This window comes from Nicotiana tomentosiformis, chromosome 2 (assembly GCF_000390325.3).
Source record: "Nicotiana tomentosiformis chromosome 2, ASM39032v3, whole genome shotgun sequence".
Lineage (NCBI taxonomy): Eukaryota > Viridiplantae > Streptophyta > Magnoliopsida > Solanales > Solanaceae > Nicotiana > Nicotiana tomentosiformis.
In genome coordinates, this window is record NC_090813.1 from 163,751,524 (window position 1) to 163,773,937 (window position 22,414).

Consider the following 22,414-nt stretch of genomic DNA (forward strand, 5'->3'; position numbering starts at 1 on the left):
AAATTTGAAAGAAAACTCAATGCCTCAAAGACTCCTATTTCTCGTATATATTTACTTAAGACCTTGATTTCAAATGCTCTTATTGTTGATAATCTATAAAGATGCTTGAAAGTGAAAGAAGTGAGTTGGAGATATAAAGTGTGGCCACCGTGCCAAGAATGAAAATTATACTTATGGCAAATCGTGCAAATGAAATGAAATGATGTGTGAAAGATTATGAAATGAGCCTTGATTCAACTGTTCCAAATTGAATCCGAAAATAGATTTGCCTAAAAGCTTATGTACTCAGGTCATGTCCAAATGTGGTTGTTTTAAACTAATGCCTATGATTTGAACAACTATTTAAGTCATAAATCACCATGCTATGCTTTGTAAGTATTTCCAATGTGTTTTGAGTTTTTACATATTCATGAGTTGAAATTGTGTATTGCCCTTTTGTGGAGGAGTATGTCAAGAATAAATGGTGTGTCACTCGTTTATGATTTTAACTTGTGCTTCGATTGCTAATCGTCTTGCTCCATTTCACTGGAAAGAAATCCATTGTGTTTAAAGCCTTCATTACTAATGAACTTAGAGTTATGATTTGCAGAATATTCTGTATGTTGATGTTTATGATGATGACCCACGAAAGTAATGAAATGTAAGTGTGGAATATGAGATGCGGCCACCTTGCCATGAATGAAGAATCACATGTATGGCCAAGAGAGCCAATGAAATAATGCTATTGCGGGTGGTTGAAAGTATTCATAAATCTATATATGGTGTGAAAGGTTATGAGGTGAATTTATTTGTATTTCTGTTTCCTTTGTGTGCAAAATAAAAATGTTTTTGGGAGTATCGTTAGTCACCGATGAAGGGTAGGTTGAAACAACCTAACCCCGAAACTACACGTGTCGGGTAGGAATGATTGAGGGGTAAATCCCCGTACTGATGTGTTGAGATTGTTTCTCCTTAAATGGGATGATATTGATATGTTAAGATTTTTCCCCTTGATTGGGATGAGATTATTGCTAGCATTGGATTGGATGTCGACTCATACGACATATGTGGGGATACGACCTAGTCAATCCGGTCGAGATTAGACGCCATGTTGCGCACATGGTGGTGTTGTGGTGGGATGTCTTGGGATGAGACGGCTTAGCCGATAGGGCTAAGCTCGGACTCCGTGCTAAAAGTATGATGGTATTGTGATTGGACGTCTTTGGGTGAGATGGTTTAGCCGATCGGGCCGTGATCAGACTCCGTGCTAAAAACATGGTGGTATATCGGTGCTAAAGATCTCCCAACTTAAAAATACTGATATTTATTTGGAAAACATTATCTTCTTCTTAACTTGATACTTTTATATTATTTGTTTCTCCTTGTACTGTTACTCAATTCTTCGCGAGGGTGTTTAGCCTTACATATTATTATTATTCCATATGTACTAACGTCCATTTTGCCGGGGGCGCTACATTTTTTATGGATGTAGGTAGTTCGTCAGCAGGCAGCTTTGATCCTCGTTAGCAGTTACCCTCGAGTCAGCAGGTTTTGATGAGCCATATTTTGTTCCGGGCCTTATGTCACTTGACATGGTACATAGTGTTTTGAGGTATAGCCGGGGCCTTATCACCGGCATTTCCATATTACTCTTTTGTTATACTTAGAGGCTCCGTAGACTTGTTGTGGGTGGTGTTCAATGTTGGGTAATGAACTAGAAGTGTTGGTATTTGGCAAACATATTTTCTCTCGTAATTATGAACTTGTGATATTTTGGAAATTGTTAAAGGAATCTCTTTTGAGTAATGGAATAAGAATGTGGAAATATTTACGATTCTCATATCTATCTCTTATTACTGATTCTTATATTGTTCATGGGTAAGGTTGGGTAGAAGGCATCAAGTAGGCTTGCTTGACCGGGGTATCTCGGTTGGGCGTCGGTCGCGCTCCCTGAGGTCGGGGTGTGACAAACTTGGTATCAGATCCTAAGGTTTTAAAGTGTCCTCGGATGTCTCGGAGCTGTGTCTAGTAGAGTCCTTCTTATCGGTGTGTTGTCAACCACATCTATAATTAGGAGGCTACTTGGACATTTAGGAATGTCACATTTCTTTTATAATCAAGATCGAATGATGGAGCTTAAGATAGAAAGATAATTTCTTATCATTTCTACTCTTCCAGATGAGTAGCCCACGAATTCGAAGCAGTAAGGAGGGAGTGACCCCGCCATTGAATCTGGGGAAGATAGAACAAGAGGTTGTTGGGAGAATGGTTCTAGCCATTGAGGAATTGGAAGAACTAGTTGTTAGGGAAAGTGCCCTTGTTCCTATTAATGTCACCACGCCACAGGATTATGTGGTGCGAGCACCTAAGAAACGAAAGTTGGTTGTTTGTACCAATAGGCAAGAATGTTTGATTTGTAAGAAGCGCCACTTAGGGAGATGTTGGATGACTCTTGAAATATATGATGGTTGTGGAGAGAAGGGGAACAAGAAGAACAAATGCCCCAGGTTGGGTACACCCATCCTGGCTTGCCCGATACGTATGAACAAACATTTGGCATGGTGTTGTGAGTATTCTCAGGATCGTGTTATGGGTAGCAGGCTTGGTCAATTCTAAAGGCCCACACAGCAAGCCGATACAGAGATTGTTACTCCCGCCATGGAGGCCTGAAGGAAGGATAAATGGTGTTGCTTATGATGTATGCAAAAAGGTAAAAATTATGTCAGTGGGGCGAGTCTGTTTAGCGGACCTCATCCTCGTTGCGAGAAGTGTACGAGATGTCATTTTGGGGTATGTCACTATGATACTAATGCATGTTATGGATATGGAGTCGAGGGACATCAGGTAGGGCACTGGCCCGTCAATCTAAAGTCACCAAGTAAGTCACTCCTTGCTTCACCATTATGAACACCACATAATTTTTCTTGTTGTATATGTACATCTGCATTGTAGAGCCTACATAAATATGGTCTTAATAAGACGCTGAGTCACAAAACATTGCATGTACCTACTTTTTGAACGAGACGCATTATTTGTGAAGCTTATTTATAACAATTCTCTTACTTACATCCTCTTGAAAAATTGAGTTTTATAATGATTTCCTTGGATTGAGTTATAATCTTAGGTTAACACTTTAACTTGCATCTTCCAATTCTTAACAAAGGACTATACCGGATGAATTTCTTATATAACCTTCCGATTCAAATGGATAACATCTGCTCACTTGTGCTTAGACATACACCATCATAATGTTTACCTAAAGGGTATCGAATGTAATGTAAAGCAGCCTAGTGTTGAGATCTTTCTTGAGCCACTCTCTCTCTTGTGTATGTGGCTCACACGGTTTGAATATGCACTTTACTCCCTTCATGAACATTATCATAAACCTTTTTTACTGTCTAGTAACATAGGAGCATATCTCAGCACCTGTCATACATGTACGTTTCAATTGAAATGATCACTTGTCCGCATAAAGTTTCTCGAAAATTTGAGATTTTCACAAATTTGTCATAGGAAGATCTTTTGTTTGCCCATCTTAGTATAACTTCCAATTCACCTAGATCATACCTCAGTGAGTAACTTCATTCCTAGTATTGTAGCGGCCCATGACGTGGCCGGGTGCTGCAGCTTGAGAGTTGTTATAGCAGAAACGTGTCTAGTTCATAACAAGTGTTCATTTTCTCTTTACACCTCTACAAAGTGTTCTGAATGTGTTCCTTAGTTAGTAAATCCATTGTGCTAGTTTCCCGACACTTGTTGGATAACCATGAGATTTTGCATCCTTCAATATGTCGCTGTAGCACTCCCTTTCTCGTAGGATTCTTAAGGGTCTCTCCATTATGTTGAATGCACTTTTGGGGTTAGCATAACATCATGTTGGTTTCTCATGTTTTTCCCATCCTTCATTAGCATCTGGGTACTTTTTAAGTCACAAGACCCGTGGCAAACTCATTATGAACATTTGCAAACCTTCCATGATTATTCTATAGTGCCTCCATGGGTTCCATTATCTTTAAACACTCGGCTTCTAGAATCATTTATTATGTCATTATCATGTGCGGAGAGTTTACCATCCTAAATATTCCACATTCCTGGGTGGATATGATTTTTATTTTCCTTTATTCCCAAATCATCATATTAACTATTATAACCTCTCTAACCAATGCATGATTTAATCCCAATATTAAGATGTCCTAGATACCTGGTTTTACCCGTGAATGGTTGAAGTTTGATGTTTCAGATTTTGGCACATATCATGAACCTATTAATTTGAAGGACAAATTTATCGTATATCTAGTCTTCTCATATAGGATCAACTACTGGGAAGGGTTATGTCGTCGGAGTAATAACCTCACAAGTGCTCAACCTTTTTTTCAACCTCATGGGCTTGTGGCATAGATTCCTTATGTCAAATACTGTTAAAAGTGTAATACAACTTCATCTATTTTGAAACCCCTATCACATTCATGGTGCAAGAATCTTCTCGTTTCGAGTTAAACTGATTTTCCCTACACTCCAGGAGGCAACCAGTGTATTATAACTCATCGTCTTCCAAGAATAACTTTTGCGAACGTCTTTATCCTCCCGATCATGCCTCCCATATATCATATGTCTAAAATGACTCACTTTTTTTACATCTCAGGATCATGTACATCGTTCCCACATTATCAATGTGCACTAGTTAACTCTATGCCTCATTTGTCGAATCAACGATGTCATCACAATGATTAACCATGTTAGTGCTATTGGTAATAACCGTCATATCTCTTAGGATATAACCTCGTGAAATGCCCCTGCTCAGCACATTGATGTATTGTTGAATAATTCCAGCTCAAACTCCAAACCTCGTTGTTCCTATTTGTAGCAGATCTCAAGAAATTTGTAGTTTCAAACATGTAAAAAAAAGAATCATTCAATGACAAAAAATATTGGGTAGGAAACTCTATGGTCATATTCATTCGATCACATCATAGAATAAGGAGGAGAAGGAGGTTAAGGGTCGCCAAGAAGTTTAATTCGGGTGTTTAATGTAGAGATTTGGATTTGAAGAAGGCGAACGGGTTATTCTCATGATTTTCTCTATCAAGATATTATGCGAATTGTTAATGAAGGTAAAGTAGGTATAGTTCACATTGGGCCTTATGGAGTCTTTATTGAAATAGGCAAAACTATGAGTATGATGTTTCCCCATCGCTATCCTCCAGGCATCGGTGCTTCATGTTTCTATGTCTAAACAGGTAGTTTGAAATCCCTTGTCTATGGATAATTGGCTTATGAGAGGTACCTAATTGTCATCCTTGTTAGATAAGTCCGGAAGTGAGATTGCCTCCGTCAAGTGATATGGCGAAGTTCGTGAGTAGAGGCCACCTCGAAGGCCGAGGGTATTGTGGAAAGAAAATATTCTCACTTGTTTTTATAGCCAAATGGATGTGGTTCAAAAGGTACTTTCCATGTGTTATGATTTAAATGTGTAAAGTTCATGTCAATATACCACTTTTGATAATGTAATGCATGTAATGTTGAGATTGGTGTTATCGATATATATTTTTTGATGCTTTGTTGACATGTGGAGGTGTTGTTAGGTTGTAAGGCCCCGTAAAGGTTAACCATGAATTTAAGTTTTTATGGTACAAAGGTAACCTAATGTGCCACAAACCGGATTTTTGGATTGTCCAATGCATCGTGGAGTTGGTAGAAGAATTTGTAAAATACAACAATTCTGTGGTCCATTATGCTATAGCAGATATGTTCCGCTGACCATGGAACCACCACGAAATGAATCAGAAGCAACTCAAATTTGAAAACTATTTTGTGGCCATTCTGCTGGCCACATAACCATTATGCTGCCGCAAAACTGCATCGCCGAATTGACCAGACCCAACCCAAAATTTGGAAACCATTTTGTGGCCATTCTGCTGGCCGCATAACCATTCTTCTACCGCAAAATGGCATCGAGGAATTGACATACCATTTTGTGGCCATTCTGCTGGACACAAATATTTTCTGCTTCCATGGAATTGCACCACATAATTGACATCGGGGGGTTATTTTTGGAAATTTTCTTATCCAACCCTATTTTGATATACGGCCTTAGGGGGTCATTTTATAAGATAAAACTTGATGTTTTATAGTGAGGGTATCAATTTAGAGAGAGAGGGTGGAGCTCTATGAAATTATACTCTTCAATTCTTGCACACACCTTAAGTATGATGTTATCATGGTAGGGATTGTGGGATTTGTTACCGGAATCCATAAGACCTCAATCTCGAATTTGGGAGTGTGTGAAGACTAGGAAATATGATTTTGGTGGGTTTGAGGCAAATGGATGGGCATGCACGTGACTAATAGTGGTTGATAGGTGTTGTAGCGATATTGTATATTGGTTGCCTGGATGAAAATTCATGGCGAGGGTAGAGGAATTTCTATTATGGGACCTTGTAATAGATTTCGCATATTAGTTGTTTGATGAAATGTCAAAATGGGATAAATCTAACAACACCTTCCTAACTATGGTTAAATTTGGTTATGTTTCTACATATTGAGGTTGCTAGGAGTATTGGAATGCTTTAGTAATCTAAAGAAAACTCAAGAAAGGTATGTTGGCTAAGCTTCTCTCTTAGAATCAAATTCCATGATGTTCCCGTATGTTTCAAGTATGGTTGGCCCGGATTCCTAATTCCCATGTTCCGAGTTGTTCCTAATAAATTTGATTATGCCAAGTAAGCATTGTATTGAAAGATGCATGTACTCAAAACGTGTAACAAAAGATCTTACCTTATTATTATCTCTTCGAGAAGGTGTTGAGTATGATTTATGTATTAAAATGTTATGACTTCAACTCGTGTTTCAAATGAAAGTCTATTATGCTTAACTTGGAAAGAAAACTCAATGCCTCTAAGACTCCTATTGCTCGTATATATATACTTAAGACCTTGATTTCAAATGCTCTTATTGTTGATAATCTATAAAGATGCTTGAAAGTGAAAGAAGTGAGTTGGAGATATAACGTATGGCCACCGTTCCAAGAATGAAAATTATACGTGTGGCCAATCGTGCCAATGAAATGAAATGATGTGTGAAAGATTATGAAATGAGCCTTGATTCAACTGTTCCAAATTGACTCCAAAATTAGATTTGCCTAAAAGCTTATGTACTCATGTCATGTCCAAATATGGTTGTTTTAAACTAACTATTTAAGTCATAAATCACCATGTTATGCTTTGATTCAACTGTTGAGATCATTTCCCCTTAAATGGGATGAGATTGATATATTGAGATTTTTTCCCTTGATTGGGATGAGATTATTGCTAGCCTTGGATTGGATGTCTACTCACACGGCATATGTGGGGAGACGACCTAGCCGATCGGGTCGAGATCAGACGCCCTGTTGCGCATATGGTGGTATTGTGGTGGGATGTCTTGGGGTGAGACGGCTTAGCCGATCTGGCTAAGATTGGACTCTGTGCTAAAAGTACGATGATATTGTGATTGTATATCTTTGGGTGAGATGTCTTAGCCGATCGGCCCGTGATCGGACTCCGTGGTAAAAAACACAGTGGTATATTTTTCACGCCTCAAAATCGAGGAGCGCAACCGGCGCTCAACCGAGTGAACCCAGCCGAGCAAGCCTATTAGATTTCCTTCTATCCAAAATAAATCATGAATAAAGAGAATATATATATCTCTTCGTTAATCAAACAATAAAATGATCACGTCTACAATACCAATTTCTTACCATTGGTTACTTCATTTTTAAAGTCTCAATTCCACACATTTTTCATAATCTGGAGTGGAAATAGTAATTCAAATACAACATAACGAGTTTAACTTTCCAGCACCAATATACAGCCTGTACTATGTCTACGGAGCCTCTATAGATAAAGAAGAGTACATTGATAATGCCGGCAACAAGGCCCCGGCTATACCTCAAACAGAATACATAAAGTACAAAACATTCATGACCCCGGGATGAAGTGGGGCTCACCAAGTCAGCTGGGAAGAAGGTGTACGGCTATCACTGATCAATATCTCCTGCTATGGAACTACCTGCATCCATTTAAAGATGCAGCGCCCTCTGCAAAAAGGCCGTTAGTACTGTCGAATAGCACTAGTATGTATAACTAAACACCCTCTCAATAGAATGACAAATAATACAAACAAGATTATCATAATGTTAATGGAAGCCTTTTATCAACATCAAACCTTAATTTAGGATCAAGACAGTGTTTCAATTAATTTCCATATCTCACATTGGGAGATTTTTAGTATCGATATACCATTGTCCACAATACCATTATTCACAATACCAGTACCACCGTACTCTCAGCACGGAGTCCAATCACGACCCGATCGGCTAGACTATCTTATTAGAGACATCAACCACAATTACTCTCAATATCAATACCACCGTCTTTAAAATTGAGTCCGATCACGACCCGGTCGGCTAGGCTATCTATTAGGAACATCGACCACAATCACAATTTCAATTACAATTTCCAGCACAATTACCACCATGTGTGCGACATGGTGTCTGATCACGACCCGACCGGCTAGGCTGTCTTTTTCGAGACATCAACCTTTTTATATCAATCATCGCATTTCATATTACTTTCATATCTTTTCATTTCATTGGCACTAATGGCCATAATTTATAAGATCATTCTTGGCACGTTGGCCATATTTAGTATTTCATGCTTACCTTTTCCCTTTCTAATATCAACATCATCATCATCAACAACAACAACAATTCAAATCAAGGCATGTAGTACACAAGTAAGCAATTAAAAGTCGAAGGCACATATAGATTCTTCACAAAATTTGGCATAATAGCCTTCGTTTGAATTTAACCTGAAGTCAAACATTTCTAATCCACATCCCATATTTTTAACACATCCTAAATTCATAACATAACATAAATAAAGCATTTGGAATACTTGTTAAACATATATCTTTTAACCCAATCTTACTCGGAATAGCCAATTTTATAATGAATCACTCGGGACTTACATAATTCACATGAATATCGTGGGATCCAATTCTAAGAGAAGAGTTTAGCCAACATACCTCAATTGAGCTTCCTTAAACTCTAAAATATTCCGGAATTCTTAGAAACTTCAATCTATTGTAGAAATATAAAAAATTGAATCAAAATTAGGAAGATGATTATGGTTCTAGGTCATTTGAGCATTTTATCAAACACTAGGTGTGCATTAATGTTTCAAGGTCATTTTATGGAGAATTCCATCATCCCACAACCCAATATTTACCATTTTTAGCTCAACAATCTTCCTACTCCCTTTGATAACACATGCATGCAAAATAAACAACTCTCATGCCCAAAAATTATCTTGCTAATTACTTATTTCTAGACAAAATTTGAAATTGAGGGTTAGGGTATAGAATCTTACCTCTAGGATGAAGACCTAGTGAGTTTCCCTTCTTAATATTCCAAAATTTGAGCAACAATTGAAGAACAATTATTGAGGAACACCTTCTCACTCTAGGGCACTCTCACTCACTATAAAATGTCAGATTTTTGCTCAAAAATGGCCCAAAGCGTGTATTTAACGAAGTAGGGTCGGGTTTTTAAAACCCAAAAATGGAGCTCCGGAACAATGTCTGCAATCGCATAATCGATATGCGGACCGCATATCGGTCGCATAATTACTGTCCACAACCGGCAAAAATTTGTCTGTGTCTGCGGTCACTATGCTGCCCGCAGACTTGTTCTGCGGTCGCATAATGAACCGTATAACAGTTATGCGATCCCATAGTTGACCGCAGAATTGCACCCAAACTAGCCCTCTCCTGCCTCACTTTTGCTACTATTATGCAGCCCGCAGAGTGCTTTAGCGGTCGCATAATGGACCGCAGAAACGTATTTTTCTGCCAAATATTTTTCTTTACTTTCTAGTGCATTGTTCAACCCAAAAAGTCTGAGCTTTACATTATTTTTCTCAAACACGTACATGATTCTACAATCCTCAAACACGTAAGCCTAGTCCGACACCATGAAACATTATTTTTCTTTTGCAAAATTTTACGGGGCCTTACATTCTCCCCCACTTAGGATCATTCATCCTTGAATAAGGGTAAAAATCTGTTACAGCCCCAAATTTGACCAACTCCCTAAATTTTTAAAAATTTCGTCAGAGTTTCCCTTGTAGCTAGGCCTATCCACCTGTCAGAGAGCCCCATAAACACATCTTAACAACATATACATAATCCAACGACGTAACGTAATACAAAACAACACTAATTGTGGCCTCATGAGCAATATATTTCCAAAAAGGAACACTCTTAACGCCAATTGTTCCAATGATACAAAATTCATAGAAAGTAAGTCTTATAATTTTCCTAGATCATAACTTTATAAATACATGGCCATTCAAACAAATAAGGATACTTTTTATTCATTTCTTCCTCGACCTCCGGCACCATGAAACATTATTTTTCTTTTGTAAAAGTTTACGGGGCCTTACAATATCGGTGTTAAAGATCTCCCAACTTAAAAATAATGATATTTACTTGGAAAACGTTATCTTCTTCTTAACTTGATGCTTTTATATTGTTCGAGGCTCTCATTTATCTTATGTTGTTTCTCCTTGTACTGTTACTCAATTCTTCTAGAGAGTGTTTAGCCTTACATACTATTACTATTCCATATGTACGAACATCCCTTTTGTCGGGGGCGCTACATCTTTAATAGATGCAGGTGGTTCGTCAGCACGCAACTTTGATCCTCGGGCCTTATGTCACTTGACATGGTACATAGTGTTTTGAGGTATAACCGGGGTCTTGTCACCGACACTTCCATATTACTCTTCTGTTTTACTTAGAGGCTTCGTAGAGATGATGTGGGTGGTGTTCGATGTTGGCTAATGAACTAGACGGGTTTGGTATTTGGCAAACATGTTTTCTCTCGAAATTATGCACTTGTGATATTTTGGAATTTGTAAAAGGAATCACTTTTGAGTAATGGAAAAAGAATATGGAACTCTTTACTCTTCTCACATCTATCTCTTATTACTGATTCTTATATTGTTCATGGGTAAGATTGGGTAGAAGACATCATGTAGGCTTGCTTGACCGTGGTATCTCGGTTGGGTACCGGTCTTGCTCCCCGAGATCCGGGCATGACACCAATGCCACAATAGCTTTCATGCACTTGATAAACATCGTATTTCATCCTTATCTAGATTCCTTCATCATAGTTTTCATTTATGATATATTTGTGTATTCTCGCAACTCGGAGGATTATGAGAAACATTTGATGATGGTGCTCTAGAATTTGAGGGAGAAGAAACTATATGCTAAATTCTCCAAGTGCGAGTTTTGGTTAGACTCGGTGGCATTCTTGGGTCATATGGTATCTAGTGTGGGGATTAAGGTGGGTTCGAAAATCATTGAGGTAGTTTAGAGTTTGCCTAGATCGTCTACTACTACAGAGATCCAGAGTTTAATTGGGTTGGTAGGGTCATATTACCCTTTTGTGGAGGAGTTTTGATCTATAGAAACCCCATTGACTAGATTGACGCAGAATGGTGCCATATTCAGGTGGTCTGATGAGTGTGAGGAGAGCTTCCAGAAGTATAAGATATCCTTGACTACAGCTCCAATTTGGGTTTTGCCTTCGGGATTGGTTTCTTGTACAGTCTATTGTGATTCTTCATGGATTGGCATTGGATGTATGTTGATGCAGGAGGGGAGAGTGATTACTTATGCTTCACGTTAGTTAAAGCCCCATGAGAAAACCTACCCAGTGCACTATTTGGAGTTAGCAACCATTCTACACGCGCATAAGAATTGGCGACACTATCTTTATGGCATCCCTTGTGAGGTGTTAACGGATCACCGAAGTCTCTAGCACTTATATAAGCAAAATGATCTGAACTAAAGGACTATGATATTACCATTCGTTATCATCCAGGAAAGGGCATTGTGGTGGATAATGCTTTGAGTAGGAAGGCTAAGAGCATGGGTAGTCTTGCTTTTATTCCAGTTAGGGAGAGACTGTTATCTTGGATGTGCAGGCTTTGGCCAACAGGTTCGTAAGGTTGGATGTTTCAGAGCCTAGCAGGGTTCTTTCTTGTGTTGTATCACAATCGTCCTTGTTTGAGCACATCAAGGCACGCTAGCATGATAATCCTCACTTTTTTTTCCTAAGGGACATGGTGTAGCACGGTGATTCTAAGGAGGTTATTATTGGAGATGATGGGCTATTGCGACTTCAGGGTCGGATGTGTGCTTCGAATATGGATGGGTTGCAAGAGCTGATTTTGGAAGAGGCCTATAGTTTGTGGTCTTTCTTTCATCCGGGTGCCTTGAAAATGTACCATGATTTGAAGAAACACTATTGGTGGCAAAGGATGAAGAAGGATATTATTGAGTATGTTGCTCGATGTTTGAACTGTCAGCAGGTGAAGTACGAAAATCAGAGACCTGATGGTTTGCTTCAGTGGATCGATATTCTCGAGTGGAAGTGGGAGCATATCACTATGGATTTTGTAGTTGGGCTTCCACGGACCATGAGGAGATTTGATGCAGGATGTATCATTGTGGATAGACTAACAAAATTTGCACACTTTATTCCAGTCATGACTACCTACTCTTCATATCAGCTAGCTCGAATTTATCTTCGTAGGATTCTTCACCTTCATGGTGTTCCCATGTCTATTATCTCAGATCAAGGCACACAATTCACATCACATTTTTGGAGATTCGTGCAACATGAGTTGCGCACACAAGTCAAGATGAGTACGACATTTCATCCTCGGACGGACGGACAACCCAAGCATACTATTCGGATATAGGAGGTCATGTTACGAGCATGTGTCATTGAGGTAACCTATAGACTTGCCTTGCCACCTAGTTTATCAAGAGTTCATCATGTGTTTCATGTTTCTATGACGCGGAAGTACTATAAGGATCCATCACATGTGTTAGATTTCACCATGGTGCAGTTGGAAGGGGATGTCCGAAAGCTGAGATCTATGAATATTACATCGGTGCAAGTCAAATGGGGAGGTCAACCAGTCGAGGAGGTGACTTGGGATACCGAGCATGATATGTGAAGCAGATATCCTCACCTTTTTGGCACTTCAGGTATGATTCTAGACCCGTTTGGGGACGAACGTTTGTTTAAGGTGGGAGAATATAACAACCTGGCTGGTCGTTTCGTGTATTTGAGCCTGGTTCCCTTATTTGATGCTTCCCATAGATGCATTTATTGTTATGTGACTTGGGGGTATGGTTGATCCCCGTTCCCCTATTTGATGCTTCCCATGGATGCATTTATTGTTATGTGACTTGAGGGGATGTTTGGTTTGTTTTCGTGGAGGATTTGGAATAAATTGAAACAGTAAGATCCTAGTACTGAAGCTTAAGTTGTGAAGGTTGACCAGAGTTTAATTTTTATGTATTTGACCTCGGATCTATTTTACATAGTCCAAGGCACTAGTAATCATCATGGACATGATGAACCGAGTATTTAAATCGTTCCCTTGCCTCCTAATTAATATGTTTATTAATGATGTATGAGAATATTTTCGTAGTTGATAGAAACATATGTAGTGGTTAAGGATGGTCCTACGGATATCGAGATAATGTATACAGAGGTTATAAGTGTGAATTTCTTTTCTTATCTTTTGATATTTTGGGCTTTGTGATGTCTAGTAAACAGATGATAGATCGATGGCATTATGCCTGCTAAGGCTATACCATATGTGACATTACAATTGTCTTCGTTTGAGGAAGCAAAGTTTATCGGTATGAGAATCTAGCCCTTATTAAGAGGGGTTAGTCATCACCTTTTAGATGCGGAACCTACTTGATAGTGAACAATGATGGAGCACTATAGCTAAAAAGTTACAATCGTTGGGGTTGACTTGAGCAGATTTGTACTCCAAGAGATGCAATGTTTATAAAACTTAGAACTTCCAAATCTACAATTATGGCTTGGAACCGAAGAATGAGAGCTAACGATTACATGTGGTGATATGAGATATAAAAAATGTTGTTCTTAAAAGTTTAAACTTTTCATATGTTAAATATGACTGTTAGAGACATGAGAAATTACCATAAAAATGGTTAACTCTGAAAGAAAATAAAAATACACCATTGTAGAATTCATGGTTAGTCTATCATATTTGTTGAGAAAGTTATGATCCTAGTTTTGGTAATCGTGATAGACTCATTGAGATCCTATCCTAATCTAGTCTGAACTATTTGTACATCATACTATCCCATGAAGTGATATGTTATAGAGGGTGCAATAGCACGAGATGCTCGTATCAACTTGTGTGAAAGGAGTAATAGTATATGAAATGTTAATGTATGGGTGTATGGATGTGTTCCAGCACCACCGTACGTGAGAGCATTATGTAGGGGAGTATAGGTGTGTTCCATAACTGTCGTACATAAGAGCGTTATGTAGATGCATTTGTATATGTTTCGGCACTTTCATATGTAAGGACAGTGAATGTATTCCACAACAGTATTATGGTCGAGTTGTTTGGATATGTTCTTTCTGTATTTTGCTTTTACGCGGTCGCTTTAGGTTTTTTTATAATTCTTGTACATGCTCCATGGTCTACTGTGGGAATTGAGCAATAATTTTAAATTTGTATTTTGAGATATTAGACTTTTGTAATTAACTATCAGCATGTTTTGATAGTTATTAAATTTATTTAATACTTCGAATTAATAGGTTAAGTGTATGAAAATTTTGTTTGCCAGGCGAGTAGTGTTAGCTAGGTGCCAGTCACGTCTAGAGGGTTATTTGGGATGTGACAATGATGAGTTTAAATGCTTCCCTTGGATATGGATCCATCCCTCCAGAGTGTGATTACGCATGCTACATTGGACCCTATGAGTGCAGGTGGTACGTATATCGTGTTGGAGCATGTAGGATGTTTTGGATCATATTAGAGCACATGGGAAGTGTTGGATATTGGTTTTGATCGAGTCTTGAGCATGCATGATAATCATAGACTCATTTAAAATCATCCACGTAGTTTCTATATAGTGCATATCATTTCTGTATGTGAACATAGAAATTGAATTATGTTTAGGTTATATTGTTTTAATAAGTATGCTTATCCTATTGTAATGACCCAATTGGCTGTCTTGAGCTTTGGCAATTTATTTGGAAATTTGATACTTTGTGTAGCTTCATATGATGCATTATGACTTGCATGAATAGTTTGTTTTGATTTTTGAGAGGTTTAGAGTTAATTCGAAAGAGTAATTCTCAATTCAGAAGCTTTAAGTTGAAAGAGTTGACCAAGGTGTAACTTTTGTATAAACGATTTCGGAATAGGGATTTGATGGGTTCAATAGGTTCGTATGGTCATTTTGGACTTGGCGTATGTACGAATTTGATTTGGATGTTCCTAGAAGGTTTTGGCCCTATTTGTCGAAAATGGACAATTTGAAGAACTGGAGAGTTCATAGGTTTGACTAGACGTTGACTTTGGTGTTTCGGACTCGTGTTGTGGTTTTGAGACCTTGCATATGTTTATTTAATTGATTGGAACTTCTATGCAAAGTTTGTTTGTGACATAGAGTGCCTAAGTGTGATTCGTACGAGTTCGGTGAAGTTTGAATGCTTGAAAGTTAGGGGATTATTTGATCTTCAATTATTGGTTTTGTAGTTATTTATAGTGTTTTGATCCTTTGGATAAGTTTGGATAATGTATTTGGACTTATCGGTAATTGGATGGGGTTACATGGGCCTCATGGGTATTTCAGATTTGTTTCAGACCATTTTGGTTTAGTTTTGCAGAGTTGTTGTGCTGGTGTGTTGCAGTACACTGCAATTGCAGAGGAAAGCTCGCGATTGTAGAGAACGATTTTGGCCGTTTGGAATTTGTGGATCGCATTTGCAGAGTATTGGGAGAGCTTGCTATCATGTTTGCACATGTGGATTCACATTCCCGAAGACTTGGAGGAGCTCGGGCTACAGACAATCGCGTTCGCAATTGGTCCCTCACGTTCGCGGAGTAGTGAGGCCAGTTGGCCTTCGCGTTCAATTTTGGCCGAGTTCGCGTAGGAGTGTCAGACGCAGTATTAATTTGTGTATCGCGGTCGTGAAGGCTATGCCGCGATCGTGAAGAGTACTATTGGGTAGAGTATCAAAGTTGCCATTTGCAGGATTTTACCTATTCTTTCATAATTTGAGCCCTAAACATCGAGAGAAGGAGAATTTGAAGACAAATTTCTCTACTACATTGGAGGTAAGGAATTTTCACTTGGATTTGATTTTATATATTGATTCCCCAAGTATTTATACATCTAAAACTTGGATTTTTAAGTGACATTTGGGGTTTATGTCTACACTTTAAGGGAGTGTATTATGGGGATTTGAGTTACGATCTGGGCTCCGTTTTAGAAATTAATTATATATTTAGACTCAGTAGGTTATGAGTCATCAGATTTTGGTATTGGTTTCCGATTTTTGGCATACAAGCTTGGGTTGACTTTGTTTACTTAATGAAATTCGTAAAATATCGGAGCTTTATGGTTTGGGATACCTTCCTATAGCGTTGTTTGACTTCCTTGGATGATGATTGGCTTAGATATGCGTGATTGGAGGTCTAGAGCAAGGTTTTGACGTGGCTTGAGGTTGAAGACTGACCTGGATGAGGTAAGTATCTTGCCTAGGCTTGGAATGAGGGTATGTTTCCCGTATGCTATGATGGTTATTATGTTGGGGTTAATTCATATGCGAGGGGACAAGCATATGTGCATGCACCATGGTTACTATTGATCCGGTAGATCAACGTAACTAAGGTATGCTGGCTAAAACTCTATTCATAGGAATATTTCCCTCTAAGCACCTATGCCTTTTCCCAAACTTGAATCTTAAGTGTCATTTCTTCTATGATAAGAGTGCTATGTATTGTGTCAATTTCTACATATCCGATATATTCTTGGGGAAATATTTCTTTTCTTAGACTTGAAAGAGTCTTTCCATGCCTAAATTTAAATGTTGTAATAACACATGCTATGTATTACATAATGAAATGACTTACATGTCTAATAACGTTCAGATGAAATGTTGTTAATGTTAATGTTTTCCACGAACTCGAAGATGATACTACAACTTTCAAATGGAAAATGAAAGAGGTCTCAAACGCTTTACAATGTGATTTGGCTAATAAGCCTAAATCCAAGAAATTGTGCCATGTACTAAAAGTGCCAACTGAAATGCATTACTTTCATAAAATGTTTTGGGAGCTTTATTATGTAATAGAGAAGGTAGTGGTCTAAAGGCCTAATCCCCAAAACCGCATATGCCAGTGTAGGATTATATTTGCACTTGATTGGGTTACCTTGGTTGGGATAACGAATGTCTTAATGAACTGCTAGCAAACTAATATCCATCCATAGAGCATTATAATGAGATGACTTAGCCAATCGGGCCATAATCCGACCTCATGTCGTACAAATGGTGGAACATATATGTTGATAACTAACGAACTTCCACTAAATAATTATGTTGATTAAATTTATGTTTCCTATTAGTTTATGACACACTTAGTCTCATTTTTGAAGCTAAAGTTACAAGAGTTGACCAAGTTTTGCCTTTTGTGTATACAACATTGGATTCATATTTTGATAGTTTCAATAGGTTCATATGGTGATTTTAAACTTAGGTGTATATCTGGAATTTGATTTTGAAGTTCCTAGGTTGATTTGGCTCTAATTGTCGAATGTTAAAAATTCCATAAGTTTGATAGTTGACTTTGAGGCTATCGTGTTCGGACTATTGATCCGGCACTCGGGATAGATCCGTTTAGTCATTTGGAACTTGTGTGCAAAGATTGGGTTCATTCTGGATTGGTTAGACTTGAATCAAACACTTGGTTGTAAAAGTGTAAAGTTCGTTAACTTCAAGGAATGCATTATGTGTTTTGGTGTTTGATTCTAGTTAATAGATGATATTTTGATGGTCTGAGATTACGAGCATGTTCGTATATGGTTTAAATAATTGTTGATGTCATGGGACGGGGTCCGGGGGGGCTCGAGTGGGTTTCGGACCACCCGGAGCATTTTGGAAAGATTCAGATTTTTACTGGTGTCAGGTCCTTCTTCGTGATCGCGGAGATTAAATCGCGATCGCGGTGTGTTTTAAGCTTGGTAGGAATTTTGTTCTTCACTTTCGTGACACAAGGATCACGTTTGTACTGGGTGAGGATGAAAGGTACCACTGGGCGAGGCAGTGGCCGCGTTCGCGAAGGGTACTACTGGACAAAGGTTTAAGTGATGTAATTTCAAGACATAGACCCATTATTTCATATTTTGAGCCTTAGAATGGAGAGGGGCGATTTTTGAAGGGAATTTTCACACAAGGCAAGAGGATAGGTGATTCCTACTTGATTTTAACATTATATATTGTTACCCATTGATTATTACATATATATTGTGGGGTGTGAAAGAGAAATTTGGGGGGTTTTGGCTATGGTTTTAGAGAGTGAAAATTGGAGATTTGGACTCGTATTGGAATAGGTAATCAGGATTTGAGCAAGTGTATAGTAGAGTCATAGGTTCTGCGAGCCATGAGCAAATGTATAGTAGAGTCTTGCGAAATGGTATGATGACGTCCATACCTATAACCGAGAGGCTGCGGAGCATATAAGAAACTTCCTATGTTTCTCTCCTTATCGTGCAACTTTATTTTAGCTTGGAGCCTATATCTTAAATTTCTTTCCATCCACTAGTATGTGATGTTGAACACTTAATATCAGTTGTGCACCGACGACTTGTGATATCGTGGATGAGGTGCAAGATGTGTTTATTTGGGGAAGGTATGACAATCTGGAGGACTTGAGGCCATATTTAGAGCACAACTTGCTCTCGCTTATTTTAGTAGTGTGAGTACGTGTATTTGGACTTATGTCTGGCAGTGTCCCGATCTCGCCCAAGTTACACCTCAAATTGGGGTTGTGAAGTGGTCGATTGCAATAATAATACTCAACTTGGAGTCGGAATCGAATACATAGGGAGCGTAGATGGGATTAATGTTATGTATTTGGTCTAAGCACGTGAATTGTCTAAGTTGCACTTCCACAAACTTTGTTTTGATTTTACTTCTAAAATTATACTAAGGATTGCAATTAAAAATAAGAAACTAGAGAAGTTTTTTTTGTTGTTTTTCAAATATGTAAAAGGTCTAGGGTTGTGACTTCCACCTAGGTATTTGCCTAAGGGGTTGTAGGCTTGTTGGCGAGTTTCGTTGGTGGGGATGTATTATAGCAATTAACACTCAAATACCCACTCAATACCTCTCGATAAGAGAGTGGTTTTGCCCAATTTTGCTCTCTCAAGTCAAAACGGGTATTGAACTAAACAGTTGACAAATTGCTCAAGTCGGGTTTTATTATTTCTAGGTTCAACCCTTTAATTGAGACTATCAATCTCTTGATTTCATCCCAAACTCTTGTTAGCCAAGTTTTCCTAGACTAAGTCTCTCTTTCTCAAGTATAGACCAAGTCAAATAGGCTTCAACCAATGTTTGCAACCATTAATTCTACAATTATATCAAGAACTAAGCTAAATAATACATACCCAACCATAAACAAGCCCTAAATCAAACACCAGTTAGGTTCTCACACTAGGGTTGGGTCACAACCCTAGGAAATGTAGCTACTCATAATGGGCAATGAAAAAAATAAAGAAGAAAAGATGATAAAACTCATATTGAATAATTAATAGATGAAAATCTAATGTAAAATCAACAATATAAACTAAAGTTGCCTAAAAGAGTAAACAAAAACAGCTACAGACTTTCAGGTATCCAAAACCTTGACCTAATTTCGTGAAAGTAGTCTATTTATACAAAGATAGAATTTTCAGACACAATTTCCCTTTCGGAGGTTCTGCGACCACACAATTCTGTGTGCAGTCCACACTTCGCTTCAGCTCTTGACAGGAGTTGGATCTACATCCGCACAACTCTGCATTGCGGCCACGTCTTCTTGAGTTTTGCGGACCGCACAATTTTGGGTGCGGCCGCACATTTGATTTATGCGGCCGCACACTTATAGTATGGTCCGTAGTTCTTGCTGTGGTTGGAGTTTGAACTCTCTGAACCTTGACTTCTTCGGCCTCACAATAATTGTGCGGTACGCACCTTACATTACAACTCTGTTAATTTTTCCTCATGTTCTACGGCCGCACACAAAATTCTGTGGTCTGCACTTTAGCTTTTTGGGCTTGATTTTTGTCCTTGTTCAAAAGCACTCCTCTTGAGTTTTATTTCATCGTAATGGCTCATTTTTCGATACACCTACAAGTAAGCATATTTTATCAGTTTTCGGGAATGCCTTTAAACATTTTTGAACAAAAACAGAAGTCAAAAGTGCAAATAAGTAGTCAAAATTCCCACTTATCAGTGGCATTGATAGCTCAGTGAGTTGCGAGATAGCAATAAGATGAGTATTATGTGACTGAGAACTATGCTTAGATGGTTTGGATGTGTCAAGAAGAATTTGTTCGGTATGCAAAAGGTTGTGGACGCTTGATTTCTTTCTTGATGTGTTGTATAATCTCGGGATTATGAAATTATTGATGGATCTTTCAGTTTTTCATTTATGGAATGGAGTAGATTCTTATGTCTTGTTAATGATATAGACACAGGAAGATTATGTGATTGCATAGTGGTTGTGACCATGATAGGGTCATAGAGAGATACCAGTTTGAGGTTAAGCAGGTGGGTTATCTCATGTGGTCTGACGTTTTGTGATCCATATGATGTTTCCATCAAGAGTTTACTTTCTATACAGTGGGATGTATGTGCTACAACTAGAGTCTGGATCGATTGGGTAAGTTCGTATGACTATCACGAGGATGAGTATGCACAAGGCATATGATTTTGGGTGTTTGATGACTAGATCTACATGAGCTTATGAAGGATTTGGCCGGATAACAGTATGAGATCATGAAAATTATGAAGAACGAGTATCGTGGGTTATCAAATGTTATGTTTTGTGGTTTCGAGCCAAGTGGGGGAGTATACTATCGACAATCAGGTCGCATAGTCATGTATTATATTATTTTTGGGACTAAGGCATACTAGTGGATCGGTTATGGCTTGAAGTTTTTGACATCGAGGATGACTTGAGCAAGGAAATTACTGGATGCATGGTGTACTATACCTTTTTGGTGTATGGATATCGTGAAATGATTCATGTTTGACTTTCGTTGTGGATGTAGTGTGCAAGGAAAGGAATCGCTTGGTTTCTTCTTTTTGTATATTCACGTACATGTGGGGCACAAGTCGTTCGATGTGTATCAGCTATGCATAGGAGATTAGTAAGTTAAATTACTCTCCAGATGGTGCTAATGGGTTCAAGGTTCATATGAGGTGTGTAGGGGTTCCCGGATTTGTGTTCGGATAGGATCTGAGCCTTGCGTTAGAAGGTGCCAAGATTGCAATATTTCTATATCATCATTGGTTCTACACTTTAGTATTAGAGAGATGAAAGAAACAATTTAAGATTCACAGACCATCTCTTCAGAGTTGGCATTTCAGTTTGCGGCATTATTGGGTGCTTAAGAGGGAATGGAGTGGCTTATGGGTTGTCATGCCCCAAAATCGGGGAGCACGACCGGCGCTCAACCGAGTGAACCTGGTCGAGCAAGCATGTTAGATTTCCTTCTAACTCATCCATGAATAAAGAGGAGATGCACTCCATTAATCGAACACATAAAAGATTTCATTAACAACTCCCATTTCATTTCCATTAGCAGCTTCATTCATAATTTTTAAAATATTACAAGTTTATAGATAAAATGAAAAACATGTTTGCCAAATGCCAACATTTCTAGTTCAATTTCCCACATCAAACACCACCCACAACCTGTCTACGAAACCTCTAAGTACAACAAAAGAGTAGTATGGAAGTGCCGGCAACAAGGCCCCGGCTATACCTTAAACCTGCTGAATAGAGAGTACAACCCAAATGACATAAAACGACATCTGGGTGGTGTACAACCCAAACGACATCAAGCCCGGAATAGAGTAGGGCTCACCAAAACCTGCTGAATAGAGAGTGACTGCTAACGACGACCAAGGCTGCCCATTGATGAACCACGTACATCCATTAAAGATGTAGTGCCCCCGACAAAAGGGACGTTAGTATATATTGAATAGTAATAGTATGTAAAGCTAACTGTCCTCTTTCAAAATAGAATGCCAACATAAAAGGAAAAACCATGGAAACAACAATCAACAATCATTAATATCCAATTTCCAAGTTAAAACATATTAATTTCCAACATTCGAAGATAATATTATTTTTTTGGTTGGGAGATCTTTAGCATCGATATACCACTGTTGACAATATCACCGTTCATAATACCAATGATCACAATACCAATACCACCGTACTTTTAACACGGAGTCCGATCGCGACCCGATCGGCTAGGCCAT